This window comes from Microcebus murinus, chromosome 18 (assembly GCF_040939455.1).
Source record: "Microcebus murinus isolate Inina chromosome 18, M.murinus_Inina_mat1.0, whole genome shotgun sequence".
In the NCBI taxonomy this organism is placed as follows: domain Eukaryota; kingdom Metazoa; phylum Chordata; class Mammalia; order Primates; family Cheirogaleidae; genus Microcebus; species Microcebus murinus.
The window spans coordinates 59650504-59665380 of NC_134121.1; the positions used below are offsets into that span (position 1 = coordinate 59650504).

At 40.8% G+C, this 14877-nt stretch overlaps 1 protein-coding gene across 18 annotated transcripts in view; it reads left to right on the forward strand.

Moving 5' to 3' along the window:
* Positions 1-14877, forward strand: part of TNRC6C (trinucleotide repeat containing adaptor 6C) — a 129546-nt gene that overhangs the window by 46838 nt on the left and 67831 nt on the right. The window lies entirely within an intron of this gene.

Consider the following 14877-nt stretch of genomic DNA (forward strand, 5'->3'; position numbering starts at 1 on the left):
GTCCCTGGCTGTCTTTTCAAATCCTGACCTGTTATTTCTTCTTTGCCATCATTTTCTATTTTTTAAGATCCAGGCCCAGTGAGTAAGTCCGTGAAACACTGTGCTGCCAACATTCATACCCTGTGTCCTGTCCTGATGTGCTGGTGGGAGCATGTCTGCAGCTAGAAGACACGTGCATTCAAATAGTGACTCGCTCTTGCCTTTCACCACTTTCCTCCTCCTAATTCCCCTTTGATTCTCCTCTGTGCCTTTGAGTATGCAAACCTTGCAGTGGGATTGATGTCCTCCCCCCATGAGGAATCAATCTGGGCATGTTAATATGCCTGGGATCCTTTTCTGTCATTGCGTCTAATCTTGAGTTGTTGTAGTCAGTTCTTCCCTATTTTTCCTCATGATGAATTATTCTCATTGAAAATAATTTGAGCATGATCTCTAAAGAGTAATCAGCTGGGCGTGGTGGCTCACGCCTGTAATCCTAGCACTCTGGGAGGCCGAGGCGGGCGGATTGCTCGAGGTTGGGAGTTCGAAACCATCCTGAGCGAGACCCCGTCTCTACTAAAAAAAAAATAGAAAGAAATTAATTGACCAACTAAAAATATATATATACAAAAAATTAGCCGGGCGTGGTGGTGCATGCCTGTAGTCCCAGCTACTCGGGAGGCTGAGGCAGGAGGATCACTTGAGCCCAGGAGTTTGAGGTTGCTGTGAGCTAGGCTGACGCCACGGCACTCACTCTAGCCAGGGCAACAAAAGTGAGACTCTGTCTCAAAAAAAAAAAAATAAAAAAATAAAAAAATAAAGAGTAATCAAAGTTTACTTGAAGTCTCTCTATCCTGAAGTATTTACTCATTAACATTTTGTTAACCATCTTTGACTGCATCTCTATGAATTCACATACTTAAATAAATATATATTTATATGGATTCTTCACTGTCCCTCCCACTCCCCAGCCCGCTTAGTGTTCCCCCATCCTGCTTCTCTTGGAGCTGTGCTAAGCAATCTGAAAACCTCTGTGGGAGCCTATTCATAAACAGAATAGTCCTTTGTAAGTTCTACGGAACACTGTCTTAGCATTGGTGACCAAAGAAAGAGATAGCTGAATACAGTTACCTGTTACACCTTTGTAAGACCCTAGATACTCTATTGGGGTGGCAGTGGAATCAGATATAATCCTGTTGCAAAATACTGTTACCTTGTGCATAATAGCTCTCCTGTGGAATAACTGGTGTCTGAGTGTCGAATGCTTTAGACCAGCACTAGCTTCCGTAATCGCTTTTCTTTATTTTGGGCACTGCCCTTAATTTAGACACAGGTCATAATAGCTTGATGTGATATGATGACTTTGTGAGCCTAAATTTCCTTATTGTTTTCTGGGTTTTTTAAATGAATTGAATGGGTTTTTTAAGGACTGTAATATTAATAAATGTGAAGTTAATTTAATTCAGTGATTTTAAACAGATTTTTTAAAGTTCATAAAATAGATAAGTTTTTATACAAAAAGCTCAAAGTTAATCATATGTGTGAAAGCAAACATTATCTTGATGACCCAATATGCCTCACATTCCTATGATTAATGAGTTATGATTTTGAGCCATATGCTTTTATAAGATCATACGTTTAATTAGTATCCTTTTGTTTGATTTAGGTTTTTGTTTTTTTTGTTTTTTGTTGTTTTTTTTTTTAGAGAGAGTGTCTTGCTCATTCACCTAGGCTGGAGTACAGTGGCATGATCATAGCTTACTTCAGCCTCCAACTCCTAGGCTCAAGTGATCCTCCTGGCTCAACCTCCTGAGTAGCTGGGACTATGGCCACTTGCCACCACACCTGGCTAATTTTTAAAATTTTTTTATAGAAACAAGATCTCACTATGTCACCCAGGCTGCTCTCAAACTCCTAGGCTCAAGCAATCCTCCTGCTTCAGCCTCCCAGAGTGCTGGGATTATAGGTGTGAGCCTCATGCCCAGCCTAATTAGTATCCTAATCTTGCTTATAAGGAGTATAATTTAAGTTTTGCAATCAGGTATTCAGTTTTGCTGAGCATTTAGTTTGTAATTGTTAATTTTAAGAAAACCTTTATATACTTTTGTTAATGTAAGTCAATTGAAACCATTTCCTTTCATGTTTAGTGATAAAGGTTTTGCAGTCACAAATTACAAGCATTATGCTATACTACTATTAAGGCTCATTCTAAACATATAAAGCTCTTTATCAACATAAATGAAAAGTATTAACAGTTGAGGTTTACAGCATATCTTCCCAATTTCATAGTCAAACACAGAGATGAACAAATGGAAATGGGAATTTCTGTATGTCACTAACTAGGTGACACTTCTGTTTAGATGAGGCACTTGCTTGCTGTTTACTCAGTCGTTTAGGGGTCTCAACACAGTAATCAGCAGTTAGTGTTGTTAAAGCCATCAGATCTGTGTTTCCCCGAGTTACGCAGTGTAGTACAGTTGGCCAGAATCCTGGATTTTACATGTATTCATGTTCCCAAACCGAATATTATTTTAAGTGTATAAGTTATTCCTAATGGCAGCAGCTAAAAGTCTATTTAGCATGCTTAACACTATATATTTTATAAAATGTGGTATTTTATTTGCCTGTTTACGAAATTAATGAAATCTTCGTGCTTGAAGGGTCCAGAGCAATTATCCAGTTTCTATGTTGTGTAAGAAAATGAGATTCAGATAGGTTAAGTGACTTGTATTATAGTCAGTGGCAGTACCAGAACCCTCATCTTCTGGTTGTCAGTTACGGATTTTTTCTACAACAACGTAATGGGACTGGAGATGTAGGTGTTGTGTGTCTATTATCAGTATAACCATTCCTTTTAGGAGGCACTTAGGGTCTTTTCAAATAAGACTGTAAGAAATTCCTAAGAGGTTTATTATATGAAGAATCTTTAGGGGATGGCATTTTAGGTTTTTAAATATTAGGTTTTTAAATATTATTAAAATAGGTTTTTAGGTTTTTAAATATTATTAATAGATTTGTCTTTCTTTTGCCATTTTGCTCTATGTTTAAAGTAATTATTTAATTTTACTGTTAAATCCCAAGTGGAACATATAAAAAATGTATTAATTTTTTTCCTTTCTGTGGGAGCAAAAGGAAGTGTATTATGATGTGGTATTTTTAAATATATAGGCAATTTAAAAGAATAAAAATTGGCTGGGCACCATGGCTCACACCTGTAATCCCAGCACTTTTGGAGGCCAAGCAGGAGGACCACTTGAGACCATGAATTCAAGACCAGACTGGGCAACATAGTGAGACCTCCATCTCTACAAAAAATAAAAATTAGGCAGGTGTGGTAGTACACACCTGTAGTCCCAGCTACTCAGAAAGCTAAGGCAAGGATCACTTGGTCCCAGGAGTTTGAGGTTGCAGTGAGCTATGATGATGCCACTGCGCTCTAGTTCAGACAACAGAGCAAGACCCTGTCTCAAAACAAACAAACAAAAAAGGTTAAACAATTATTGCCAAAAAAACTATAAGCAGGTATGTGAATGTATAAGTTTCTTGATCTAATTTTAAAAGGAAGGAGGCAAACCCATTAAACAGGAAAGTAGCACACTGTGCTGCTTTTTCACAGGTCCTTTTACAGCATCTTCCTGAAGGTGTTTCTGCTGAGTCTCAGATAAATTAAAAGCACCCATCTCCATTTAATATAACTTTTCACTAAAACTTTAAACATAAAGGCAGTTTCCAAGTTTAGAGGAAGTTACAGTTTATAACTCTAAAGGAAGCTGACAGTTTTCTGAGAAATTTGTTTACCTAGATTGGTTTCATTTCCTTGTGTTTTTTAAAAACAGCTTTATTGATTCATAAATGATATACAATAAACTGCACGTATTTAACACATTGACTGCCACACTAGAAAAAAATGTTTTTCCATGGGACCACGGTGTGTTATTATGATCCTTTCTAATTTTATGAAAAATTTGTCATTTTTATTGTTTTCTATGCGTGAGTTGTATACAACTTGAAAAATTGTTGACATGGCTCCCAAGGTAAAGAGACATCGGTTACATTTGCTTTACGAGGCCCCAGGCTCAAAACTAGCATGACTTAAGTACAACTCACATGGCAGTTAATATGTTAAAAGAACAATTTGATAAGCTTTGGCATGTATACACCTGTGAAACCGTCCACAGCCAAGATAACACCCATCGTCCCTGAAAGTATCCTCTCGAGCCTTTCTAATCCATATCTCCTGCCCCGTCTTCTCTAGGCAAACACTGATCTGCTTTCTGTCACTCTAAAAAGAGTTTTTATTTCCTAGAATATTTTAGGAATGGAATCATACACTATGCACTTTTGGCTTCTTAGACTCAGCATATACTTTTGAGATTCATCTGTGTCGTCGTGTGTGTTAGAAGTTAGTTCCTTTTTATTGCTGGGTGCTGTTCCCTTGTATGAGTACATTTCAGTTTGTTTATCTGCTTATTCGTGGACATTCAAGTTGTTTCTAATTCTGAGCTATTATGAATTAAGCTTCTAAGAACATTCATGTATAAGTCTTTTTTGTGGATATATATTTTCATTTCTCTTGGGTAAATACATAGGAGTAGAATGGTAATATCATATGATAGGCATATGTTTAATTTTCCAAGAAACTGCAAAACTGTTTTCCAAATCGGTTATACTGTTTTACAGTTCTGCATCCTCACCAACACATAGGATGGTCATCCATATAATTTTAGCCATTCTAATAGGTATGTAGTGGTATCTCATGATTTTAATTTGCATGTCCCTCGTGACTAATGTTGACATTATTTTCATGTGCTCATTTGCCGTCTGTTCAAATCTTTTGCCCATTTTTTGTTATTCATTTTCTTATTCCAGATTGGTTTCTGATATTAAATTGGCCTCTAGAGTTGGGCAGAAAGACTCATCACTGCAGCTTAGTTGTCTGCATTCCTCAGTCACTTCCTTTCTTTCTCTGCACAGTTACTTGCAGTACAGTAATATCAGACAACACATCCTTTCAAATATCACATTGTATCTGGCTTTTAACACACCTAAATATTGCATTAATAAATCAGCTAAATATTAGTCATGTTTTGCTACCTAGAGTTGGCTAGTTAGTTCAGTAATTAATGTAATACACAATTAGTAAATGCCTACCAGACAGCAGAAGTAAGTTCTCTTCTAAAAAAGATGTTTTAGTAGGAGGAGCAAAATAGATAAGCACATAAATATGAAAGCAAATGAATGCAATAAAATGTTCTGGGTATTGAGGTATATTTATTTATCCCATACCTTCTACCTGAAAGAGTTTAAGTTCATCTTTTCATCAAATATTTATGTATCTATAAGAAAAGATAACTTGTTTTATAAAATAAGTGAGAAAACTGGGAAAGGAAAATACTGATCCAAATGAGATAAATGTAGGCTAGACCCAGGCCACTCTTCCAAGGACAAGGAAGAGTGCCTTAACCCAGTCATCGCAAACCCATTCTTCAGACCATCAAGATTGAACATTCTTTAATAGGCTATCCTACCAGAAAAAGGAGTTGAAACTAGGGCGGGTGGAAAGCTAACTTACAGAGTCCTTGTACTCCCTCTTAAGGACTGTAGATTTTATCTTCTAGACCAAAGGGAGCCATTGAAGAGTTTTAAGTGGAAGATTTATATTTTGGAAAGATCACTGAACTTGCAGGACTGAAGATAAATTAAGCAGCTGGTGTGGAGAGCGGGCTAGAGGCAGTGAGTGCAGTTAGACCAGTGCATGATCAGACTCCAGATGACAGGGTCAGGGGTAGGGGTGGAGAGGAAAAAGCAATGTTGATTGATAGAATAGGCAGAACTTACCTGGGCTAATCATTTGATCCAGCAGATATTTATTGAGCACCTACTATTTGCTTGGTTCTATGCTGGTTGCTATGGGAGAAAATGATTTAAAAAAAACAAACAAAATTTCTTCCCGCTCTAATGGAGCTTGGAGCCTTATGGGGAATGGACGTGAATGTCTATCACAATGATGTATGTATCTGTACTAACCAAGATGGCTACTGTGAAGGAAAGGAGTAATGTTTAATGAGATGATAAACAAGGAAATCTGAACTAGGTTGGAAATTAAGGCATCCCTGGGTGATACTGAATTGATTCTGAAGAATGAACTGTACTTAACTAGGCCAGGGAGGATAGAGAGAGGGTTTGCAGCTCCCACATACAGAGGGAACAGCATTTGCGAGGACACTGTGGCAGGATGGAGTGTAGCATTTTCCCAGAACTAAACAAGAAAAAGCTGGCAAGCAGGTGAGTAGTCAGCAGGGGGAGAGTAGGGTGGGGTGAGGCCTGAGTGGGAGATGGGACTGGTCCACCGTGCAGGGCATCGTAGAGGTGTCATGTTCTTTTTCCTAAGAGATAAGAAGGCTTTTCAAAATCAATTTGAAATAGGGCCAATTTTTCTCCTCCCTCACCAGCTTTCTTTTATTAAATGTTGGAGTCATTTAACTTGGGCTCCCTCTTCTGGCAGGTTGTAGGATTCTGCACTTTTGGTGGGAAAATGTCTACTATTTCAGTTTTTATTAAAGAAAACACACACAGTCCTACTGAAGACAGTGTACATGTCCTGGGAGAACACATTTGAGGCATAATTCCACTTAAACCTGTGTTTCATGGGATTTAGGATTTGCTGTTTGTTCTAAGAGCTTATTCAGTTCACGATGATTTAACATGAAAAGAGGACGTGGTCAGGAGGAGTTGAGGGAACTGACAAGCTCATTCCGTGGACTTTCTTTACCCGTAATATTTTATCCAGCGTGTCGGCCTCACTTGGGAGCATCGTAATCGATGTTACATATTGAGAAGATTATAGAAAAGCCACTGTGTATTAATGCTGTATGGGTTACTCGGCTTGAATATGTGCTGCTATCAAAATTTTCTATTTTGATCTTTTAAGTCAGCCTCCTGTTGCTTATAAAGAAGTTAGAAGTACTTGCCTATAGGATAAATAATACATTTTCTTAGAGTAGTAGTATCCAAGGACCAAAACACAGTAATCTTTTAATGAAATGATTCTTATTGTTAGTAATCATTATTAAAATAATTTTACCTTCTTTTAATTTATTATCTAGTCTAATGTATTGAGAGTAGCAGTTAATTTAATGCCTTTTAGAGAGGTAACTGTAATACATTAAAATAGAAAATACCTCTAAACAGCATTTCTCATTAGCAGCAGACACTAAGTTAATGTAGTTTGTAGTTAATGAGTTTGTGCTTATTTTGAGTTGGGCTCCACGTGTTGCCATGGTGATAGAGCAGCCAGAAGCCTCAACTGAACAAACAGAAGGCCACTGCTTTGTATCCCACCGGGACAACTAATAAACACAACAGATGGACCCTCCTTACTCACAGCTATCTTCTGCTTGCATCTCATAGTTCTAAAGCACCTTCTTGCCCCAATATTTGTGGCTGTGTAGCTTGCAGAAGAAATTGTAATAACAAAAATATTCCTTAGAATCACTGATTGTTTTGGCACAAGAGAATAGTTCTCTTATACATAGCCACATTTGCAAACAGTAATCATATATTTGAGTAAATTTAAAATGTCAAGAAACTCAATCTTTGAATATATATCCTGAAATGACTAGAATTAATGCAGGATTTTTGAACATTTTTCTTTTTCTTTTTTTTTTTTTGTCATAGTGTAGTGCATAAGAGAAGTTCCATGCTTTATCATACAAAACTAAGTTCTGAGATGACACCGTTCAAAGACATATCATTGTAACATCTTACTGATGGAGTTGGAGCATGAATACGGAAACTATATTAAATGTATACACCATTTATAAGGCACATCCACATTTCAGAAAGACATGTTAAAATGTGTAGGTAAAATGTCCCTCCAGGTTAGCATTTACCTATAAAAAGTAACTTTTAAAGTACACCTTTCTAATCCATTGCATGCCTGCTTGTCAGTATATTTTAGGCCAGTGCTGTTAGCCCATGAGATTCTAATTGAGTGTTTATGTAAGTCCCTTTACCAGTAAATCCCATTAGAAGGAAACAGTTGTAGCCCATACCACATACTGTGATGTTGTTTAGGTAGATGAAAGCTTTAAATGTACTACTTGCCTAAAAAATCTATGCTCTTAATCAGATTTTGGCTGAAGGATATAGAAACCACTCTAGCTATTTTAAGGCAAATGAGTTTAGATATGAGAAATTGGGTGATTATAAAATCACTGAAAGGGCTGGGTGGGGGGCATGCCCTTAGGCTGGGCCTCCAGAAATGACATGCAAAGACAACTCTGGGAAGACTTGGGAGGCCCCCCACTGGCCCTGTTGACTAGAGCACGGTGCCACCATTGCTGTCAAGGGTCAGGCGCCTGCCAGATCACAGGCACCAGCATCTAACTTGGGGAGCCTGAGCTGTAGCATCAGCTGTCCTTGCAGGGGGCTGGGTAGGCTGTGCCAGGCCTCCCTCATCCTGCGCTGGGGTGGGGGTGGGGTGGAGACCACTTTGACTACTTGCTTTCTAACTTTTCTTGAAATTCATTAACATTTACATAGCACTTAACGCTTTTCAAACTGTTTGAGACCCAAATTAAGATGGGAGGTTTAGAGCCAGACTAAGATCTAATTCTCCAATCTTGAGTACAGTTGTCATTATTACTTCCAAATTACTGCAGTAGCTCCTTTAAGACTCTCTGCTTTCCCTTCCTTCTTGCCTTCCTTAATTCATTCTCTGTGGTTCTTCCTTTAACATGATTTATAAAACAAAAACCATTTCTGTTGCTTCTGAGAGGATTATAATATAAAACTTACTGTGCACCATGTACCAGACACTGTTCTAAACTGTTCTTTACATATATAATATTAGCATTTAGTCCTCAAAGTACCCTCTCAGGGATTTGTAGCTGTTTTATCCCCCACTTACCCACATTTCACAGATGGCACAATGGAGGGATGGAGAGATTAAGTAACTTCCCAGGACCCCTAGCTAGTAAGTGTCAGAGCTGAGGTTTGAGTTAAGCCCATGCTCTTAGCCATGGCACTACCTCTCAGAAGCGCACAGGAATGATAACACTTCCTAGTGGTGATTATCTCTGTCAGGGGAAGGCTAAATATACAGTCATGGAGGGGAAGAAAGGCAGGCATTGGTGGAGTTGATGACATTTTATTTCTTAAGCTAGAGATTGGGTACATGGAGGTTTTTTGATTATTTGGTCGTTATGCCTTTTTGTACATCTTAAATATTTCCAAATAAATTTTTAAAGAAAAGACTATCTTGGTAGTATGACTTGGGTAATTAAGATGGAAACAGCTCAGCACACTTGGGTACCCCATGCTCCCCTGCTCTGTTCAGTCCTAGCTGAGAAAGTAAGGTGGATCTTAGCAGGAAACTTCTTTTCCCAAGTTGTGTTCCTGCACCAGTTGCAGTACTGAGCAAGCAGGGTGCTGCTGCCGTGCTATCTCCCTTTTCTGGAAAGGTAGTGCCAGACAGGACTGCGTGGTTCTAGAGCTTGCACACGGCCTCAGGGAGCCTCACAGGTTCTAAGTGCTTGTTGAGTTTAGACAACCAGTGCCCGTTGCAGCCACTTGACTATCCATGGGTTTGCAAGCATAGGAGACTGTCCCTAGAGTTTCTCCCTGAAAAACTGGAGGCTCCACACTTCTTCATGTGCTACAGCCAGAACAGGAACACCATGGAGTGTCCATCCACCAAGCTGCCCCTGAGTACTCGCCCAGCTATTGGCCAAGTAATGCAACCCAAAATCCTAATAAGATCTGTGCCTGCCTTTCCAGCCTCATGTCAGACAGCTCTGCCCCTCAGGTACTCGCTCCAGCCCTGCCAGCCTCGTTCAAGTCCCTGGAGGTGAGGAGCACTTTCCCACGTCAGGGCCTTCCCACGCACTGCCGTGGCCGCTGGGAACACCTTCACAGGCACAGCACGCGCACACATGCGCGTCACCTGGATGACACCGACACACTTTTCCAGCTTTATTGTCACTTCCTCGTGGAGCTTTTTGAGTCTGCAAACTAAACTAGGTTCTCTTTTCCCACCAATACTTTTATTATGCTCACCACAATTTGTGATTGTGTATTTGTGGAATCATTTTAAAGATAATGTCCATCCACTACTACATTACCAGCTATAAGGACAGGGGCCATATCTGCTTATTTTCCTCAGCATTCCCAGTGCCTGGCACAAAATAAGCACTCATTACATCTTTTCTAAATAAGGAGAGGATGGGTGGAGAGGGGAGGGTGCGGACACACTGGGATAGCGGGAGAGAACAGCAGGCGGATCCCTGATTTACCTGCCCTGCTTTCTTTTTTTCACAGCACTTAACAGCTTCTGGTAACCCATATATCTTACTTGTACATCGTGTTTATTGTTTATCTGTTTCCCCTACTGAGATGTGAGCTCCATATGAGTGGGACTTCCTTTTTGTTCACTGACACAGCCCCAGCCCAGAAGTGCAGCCAGGCTGTAGAAAGCCTTGGTATTTGTTGAATGAATAAGTACCTTCTAGCTCAGTAAACTGGAAGTCCAGGTTACAGGCTGAGAGAGGAAGTGAAGTGGTAGCAGGGTTTCAAAGAACAGGAAACGTTTTAAACATTTCCAATGGAGAATTTTGGCAGTCCACATCAGATTAGTAAGAGGAATTCTTAGTAGCAGCGGGGACTCTCATAAGTAGGTAGTTGAGTTTGTCACTGTTTCTGAGACTCTGGGTGGCAGTGTCAGTCTGTCTGGAAACCAGACTGAAGGTTGGATGAGACGGAAGTGTAGATAGCACAGTTGCAGGAAGGAACGTCGGGGTTTTCTGGTGTTACAGGTGTCCGGCCATGAGGCTCAAGCAGCACAAAGTGGCCAGGGAAGAGGAAGAGAGGATGGGCTGGAGGAGGCCGAGGGCCCAGCTGAAAGCTAAGGAGACAGGTCAACGGCACAGTCCCCCTCTCTTGGCCTCTTAGAGGTGACTAATACAAAAGTTTGAAAAAGCTCTCCTTCTAAATAAAGTCATCAGAGCCCTGAAGGGACAGTCTGAACTTCCTGTCCATACTGTAGCCCGTTGGTTTGGAAAAGCAGTAGCAGGAATTTATAAACTGTTTGGCCTTATTATGACAATGCTACCTAAAAATTTTAGCTGAAAGCAGACAATTATTTCTTGGAAAGAAAATTGTTTTAAAAGACTGTTGCTTTCTTATGTAATGAGGTAACATCTACCTTTTCACCAGCAGGTGTCACCCTCATTTTTTAAAAAGGTGAAAAGTTGTAGGGCAAAGAGTAACCAAAATTTCCAGCTTGCTGAGTTATTAAATGGCTGCAGTCTTAATTTTTCAAATAAAACAGTTGGTTAGTTGACAATCCATAAACAAAATCAAGTTAAAATTCCCATTGTCTTCCTGTGTTCTCCGACTGTGTGAAAACACTGGTATGTAAAAAGATAGATTTCTGTATGAGCCTTTATCGTTTAGGATGTACTCAGATTCAGGTTCTTCTTTGAAGAAGAGGAACATGAGTATTGCTTTAAGGCCAGACACGGTGGTCAGGCCTGTAATCCCAGCACTTTGGGAGGCTGAGGTTGGGAGGATCGCTGGAGCCCAGGAGTTTGAGGCTGCAGTGAGCTATGATAACGCCTGATGCCACTGCACTCTAGCTCAGGCAACAGTGCAAGACCCTGTCTAAAAAAAAAGATTGCTGATATCCTATTTCTTTGGGCAGTAATAGATTTAGAAATTTAGATCCGAAATGAGTGTATGGCTGGTCAAAAAAGTGCCCATTTGATTTACCTGTATTGGAATAGATCCAAATTTTGAGATCCTCCACTTACCCTTTGAGATTAAGTTAGGTGGCTGCTAGTTTCAAGGATCCAGAAAGTACTGGCTTGCACCAGAGAAGATTTATCACTACATCATATAAAAGACCCAGAGCTACAGCTCAACTGAGCGAGAATTCCTGGTTCCTTCTATCTTGTTGCTTTGCTGAGCAAGGCTCCTCTTCCCTTCTGTTGGGGTACAAGATGACCTGCAGACTGCCGGCCATAGCATTAGCATTGCAGGCAGCTGGAAACACTCCTGTGAGAACTAGTATGTGAGTAAACTGAGCGGTCTGTGTTTGCATGATATTCCAGAGGCCCGTGGTCTTTTTATTAATAGAAGAAATATTTAATGACATTTTTCTGTTTGTGAAACCATGTGCTAGTACTTGAGTGTATAGTGCTGTAAGACAAAATCCCTCACCTGAAAAAGCTTGGGATCTGTCACAACTCCTGGTTTCAGTCTGTTTCACTTTCAACCTTTATGAAAACAGTTAATTATGTTTAACATATTTCTGAGAAACTATCTCAAACTTTCTCTCTTTCAGAAAGACATTGCCATTTTTAGCCCAGCACCATTCAATAGACATAAAATGCAAGCCACATAAGTCATTTTAAATAGTAGCCGCAAGAGATAATGATGCCCAGGTTCTGGTAGTAACCATAGGAATGAAATAGATTGATGAATGTGAGGAATACTGGCAAGGGGTTATTTAGGAGCTAGAACTGACAAGGTTTGGTGGGTTGATTAGATGTAGGTTGGATGCAATAAAGGGAGAAATAAGGGATGAAGCCCAGGTGGGAGAGATTGAAAGATTCAGAAGCGTGAGGTGAGAAAGCTGATAAGTATTTGGTTGGTTTTGAGGTGGCTGTAAGACAAACAAATGTAGACATCCAGTAGCCACCTGGGGCTCAGGTCATGATCACAGGTTGATAAAAGAAGCCATGGGAGTTGACCTGGCTTGACTGTATCAAATATAAGAGTGTGCAGCAAAATCTTAAAGAAGAGGAAGCCTGCCAGGGGGGAGGAGAAAGGGTGGATGTCCAGGCAGACACTGTCTCAAGAAGGCACGTGTGGCCTTCACTGATAAACACAACCGCAGAGGTCTTTAGGGCTAAAGACCAAGTGGGTCAGAAGATACAGATCAGAACATGTTGTTGGATTTTAGCATCAAGGAAGTGATTGTTGCCTTGGATAGTGTAGTTTCCATGACGAGGAGGGCAGGAGGAGCTGGACAAAGGGGGGAAAGGCAAGTTGAGGAAGCAGGAAGAAGCAGCACGAACAGACTCCAGAAGGCGTGCCAGGAGAGGAGAGACCGAGAGAAGGGACGTGGAAGGGACGCGGAGGCGGGATCAGTGACTGTGGCTGTTTGTGTAGAGATTAGAGAGGTGAACATGTTTGAGTGCCAATGAGAAGGAGCTGAGTTCAGAGTGGCCAGACAGTCCCTGGGCCAAGCAGAGGTGGGAAATATGCTTTCCTTCACTCTCCACAGAAACACAGTGGCTGGATTCTCTTCTCTTGTGTGCTCGATGATGTCCATCATATAAAAGCACTGGCTGGATAAAATATAAATATTTATAAAGGAAAGAATTAATCTGAGACCCAGTCTTACGCTTCGGGCTTTTGTATCTACTTTGGAAAGAGTGGTGGGTTGAAGACCCAAGACACATAAAGTCCCACAGAGGCCTAGAGGGTGCCACCTTGCATTGCCTCTCCAACACCATTGATTGTGAGATGCAGCAGTGCGTGTGGCACATGCCACTAAGAAAGGAATGAACGCTGCCTGTGAACTGGTGTCATCAGATGTAAGTTGCACCCCAATGTAAGTAGTGTTAACATATGGAGAAATGAGTGTTAGAATTGAAGGAATACAGTATTAGCTTTAGGTAGGAGTAATAGGCATGTGTGACAGAGAACAGTGTGATACTCCCATATGTGTAGTAGCAGAAGCGTGAGGAAGTTTTTGCCCGATGGCTTTTATTTCTTCTGCAGAGTAAAGTCCAATTCATCTTCTGGGGATGGGGAGAAGTGCAGGCAGGGAGGTAAAGGAATTAGAGGCTCCAGGGTGGAAGGTCTTTGAATGAATCGTTGGCAACACGGCAGGCCCAGGACCGTGTAGGATTGACAGGAAGCACCGAGGGCCTACTCAGCTTAGGGACCATGCGTGCACTCGTAGTCGTGCCACACTGCATGACCGCATAATTTTCTTGGGAGATACTTAGCAATCTGAATCAGGGAGAGGAGAGAGGAGATAATGGCTACATCCAGGATTGGGGATTTGCCAGGCAGGGGTGAAAGACAGTGTGCAAAGCCCCTGAGGATACTGACTTGTAGACCAGGTAGTGGTCACATGATGGATGGTGGAGTCCATGGTGAGGGACAAAAGCTGCAGGCAGACTGGACCTGATAATGCACTTGACATTGACATGGCACGCAGGGGTACTGCTCACATCACCTTCTGCGTTTGGCATGCTTATTAGTACAACATATCAGGATTGTCACCCAGCTCTCCTCCTTTTCTGTTTACTGTGAAACCCTTGTTTATGCTACTTACTCTGATGTCATTTTGGACCTTCGCTTAATGGAAATTCATTATTTGCAGAGTAGGCCCAACTGTGTTTTTTTCCCCATAAATTTGTGCCAGAGTGTAGCAGCACTACAGTTGCTATACCACAAGTGCTGCACTGAAATTCAGTATTACAGTCACGTGTCACTTAGTGACAGGGATGCATTCTGAGAAATGCATCGTTAGGTGATTTTGTCACTGTGTGATCACAGTGTACTTACACAGACCGAAGCGGTATAGCCAACCATACACCTATGCGATGTGCTATGGCTTTTGCTCCTGGGCTACCAGCCTGTACCACATGTTACTGTCCTGAAAACTGTAGGCAATTGTAATACAATGGTAAGTGTTTGTGTATTTAAACATAGAAAAGGCATAGTATAAATATGATATAAAAGATAAAAAATAGTATACCTTATAGGGCACTTACTATGAATGGAGCTTGCAGGTCTGGATGTTGCTCTGGGTGAGTCAGTGACTGGTGAGTGACTGTGAGTGCCTAGGACATTTCCGTCCACTATTGTAGACTCTGTCAA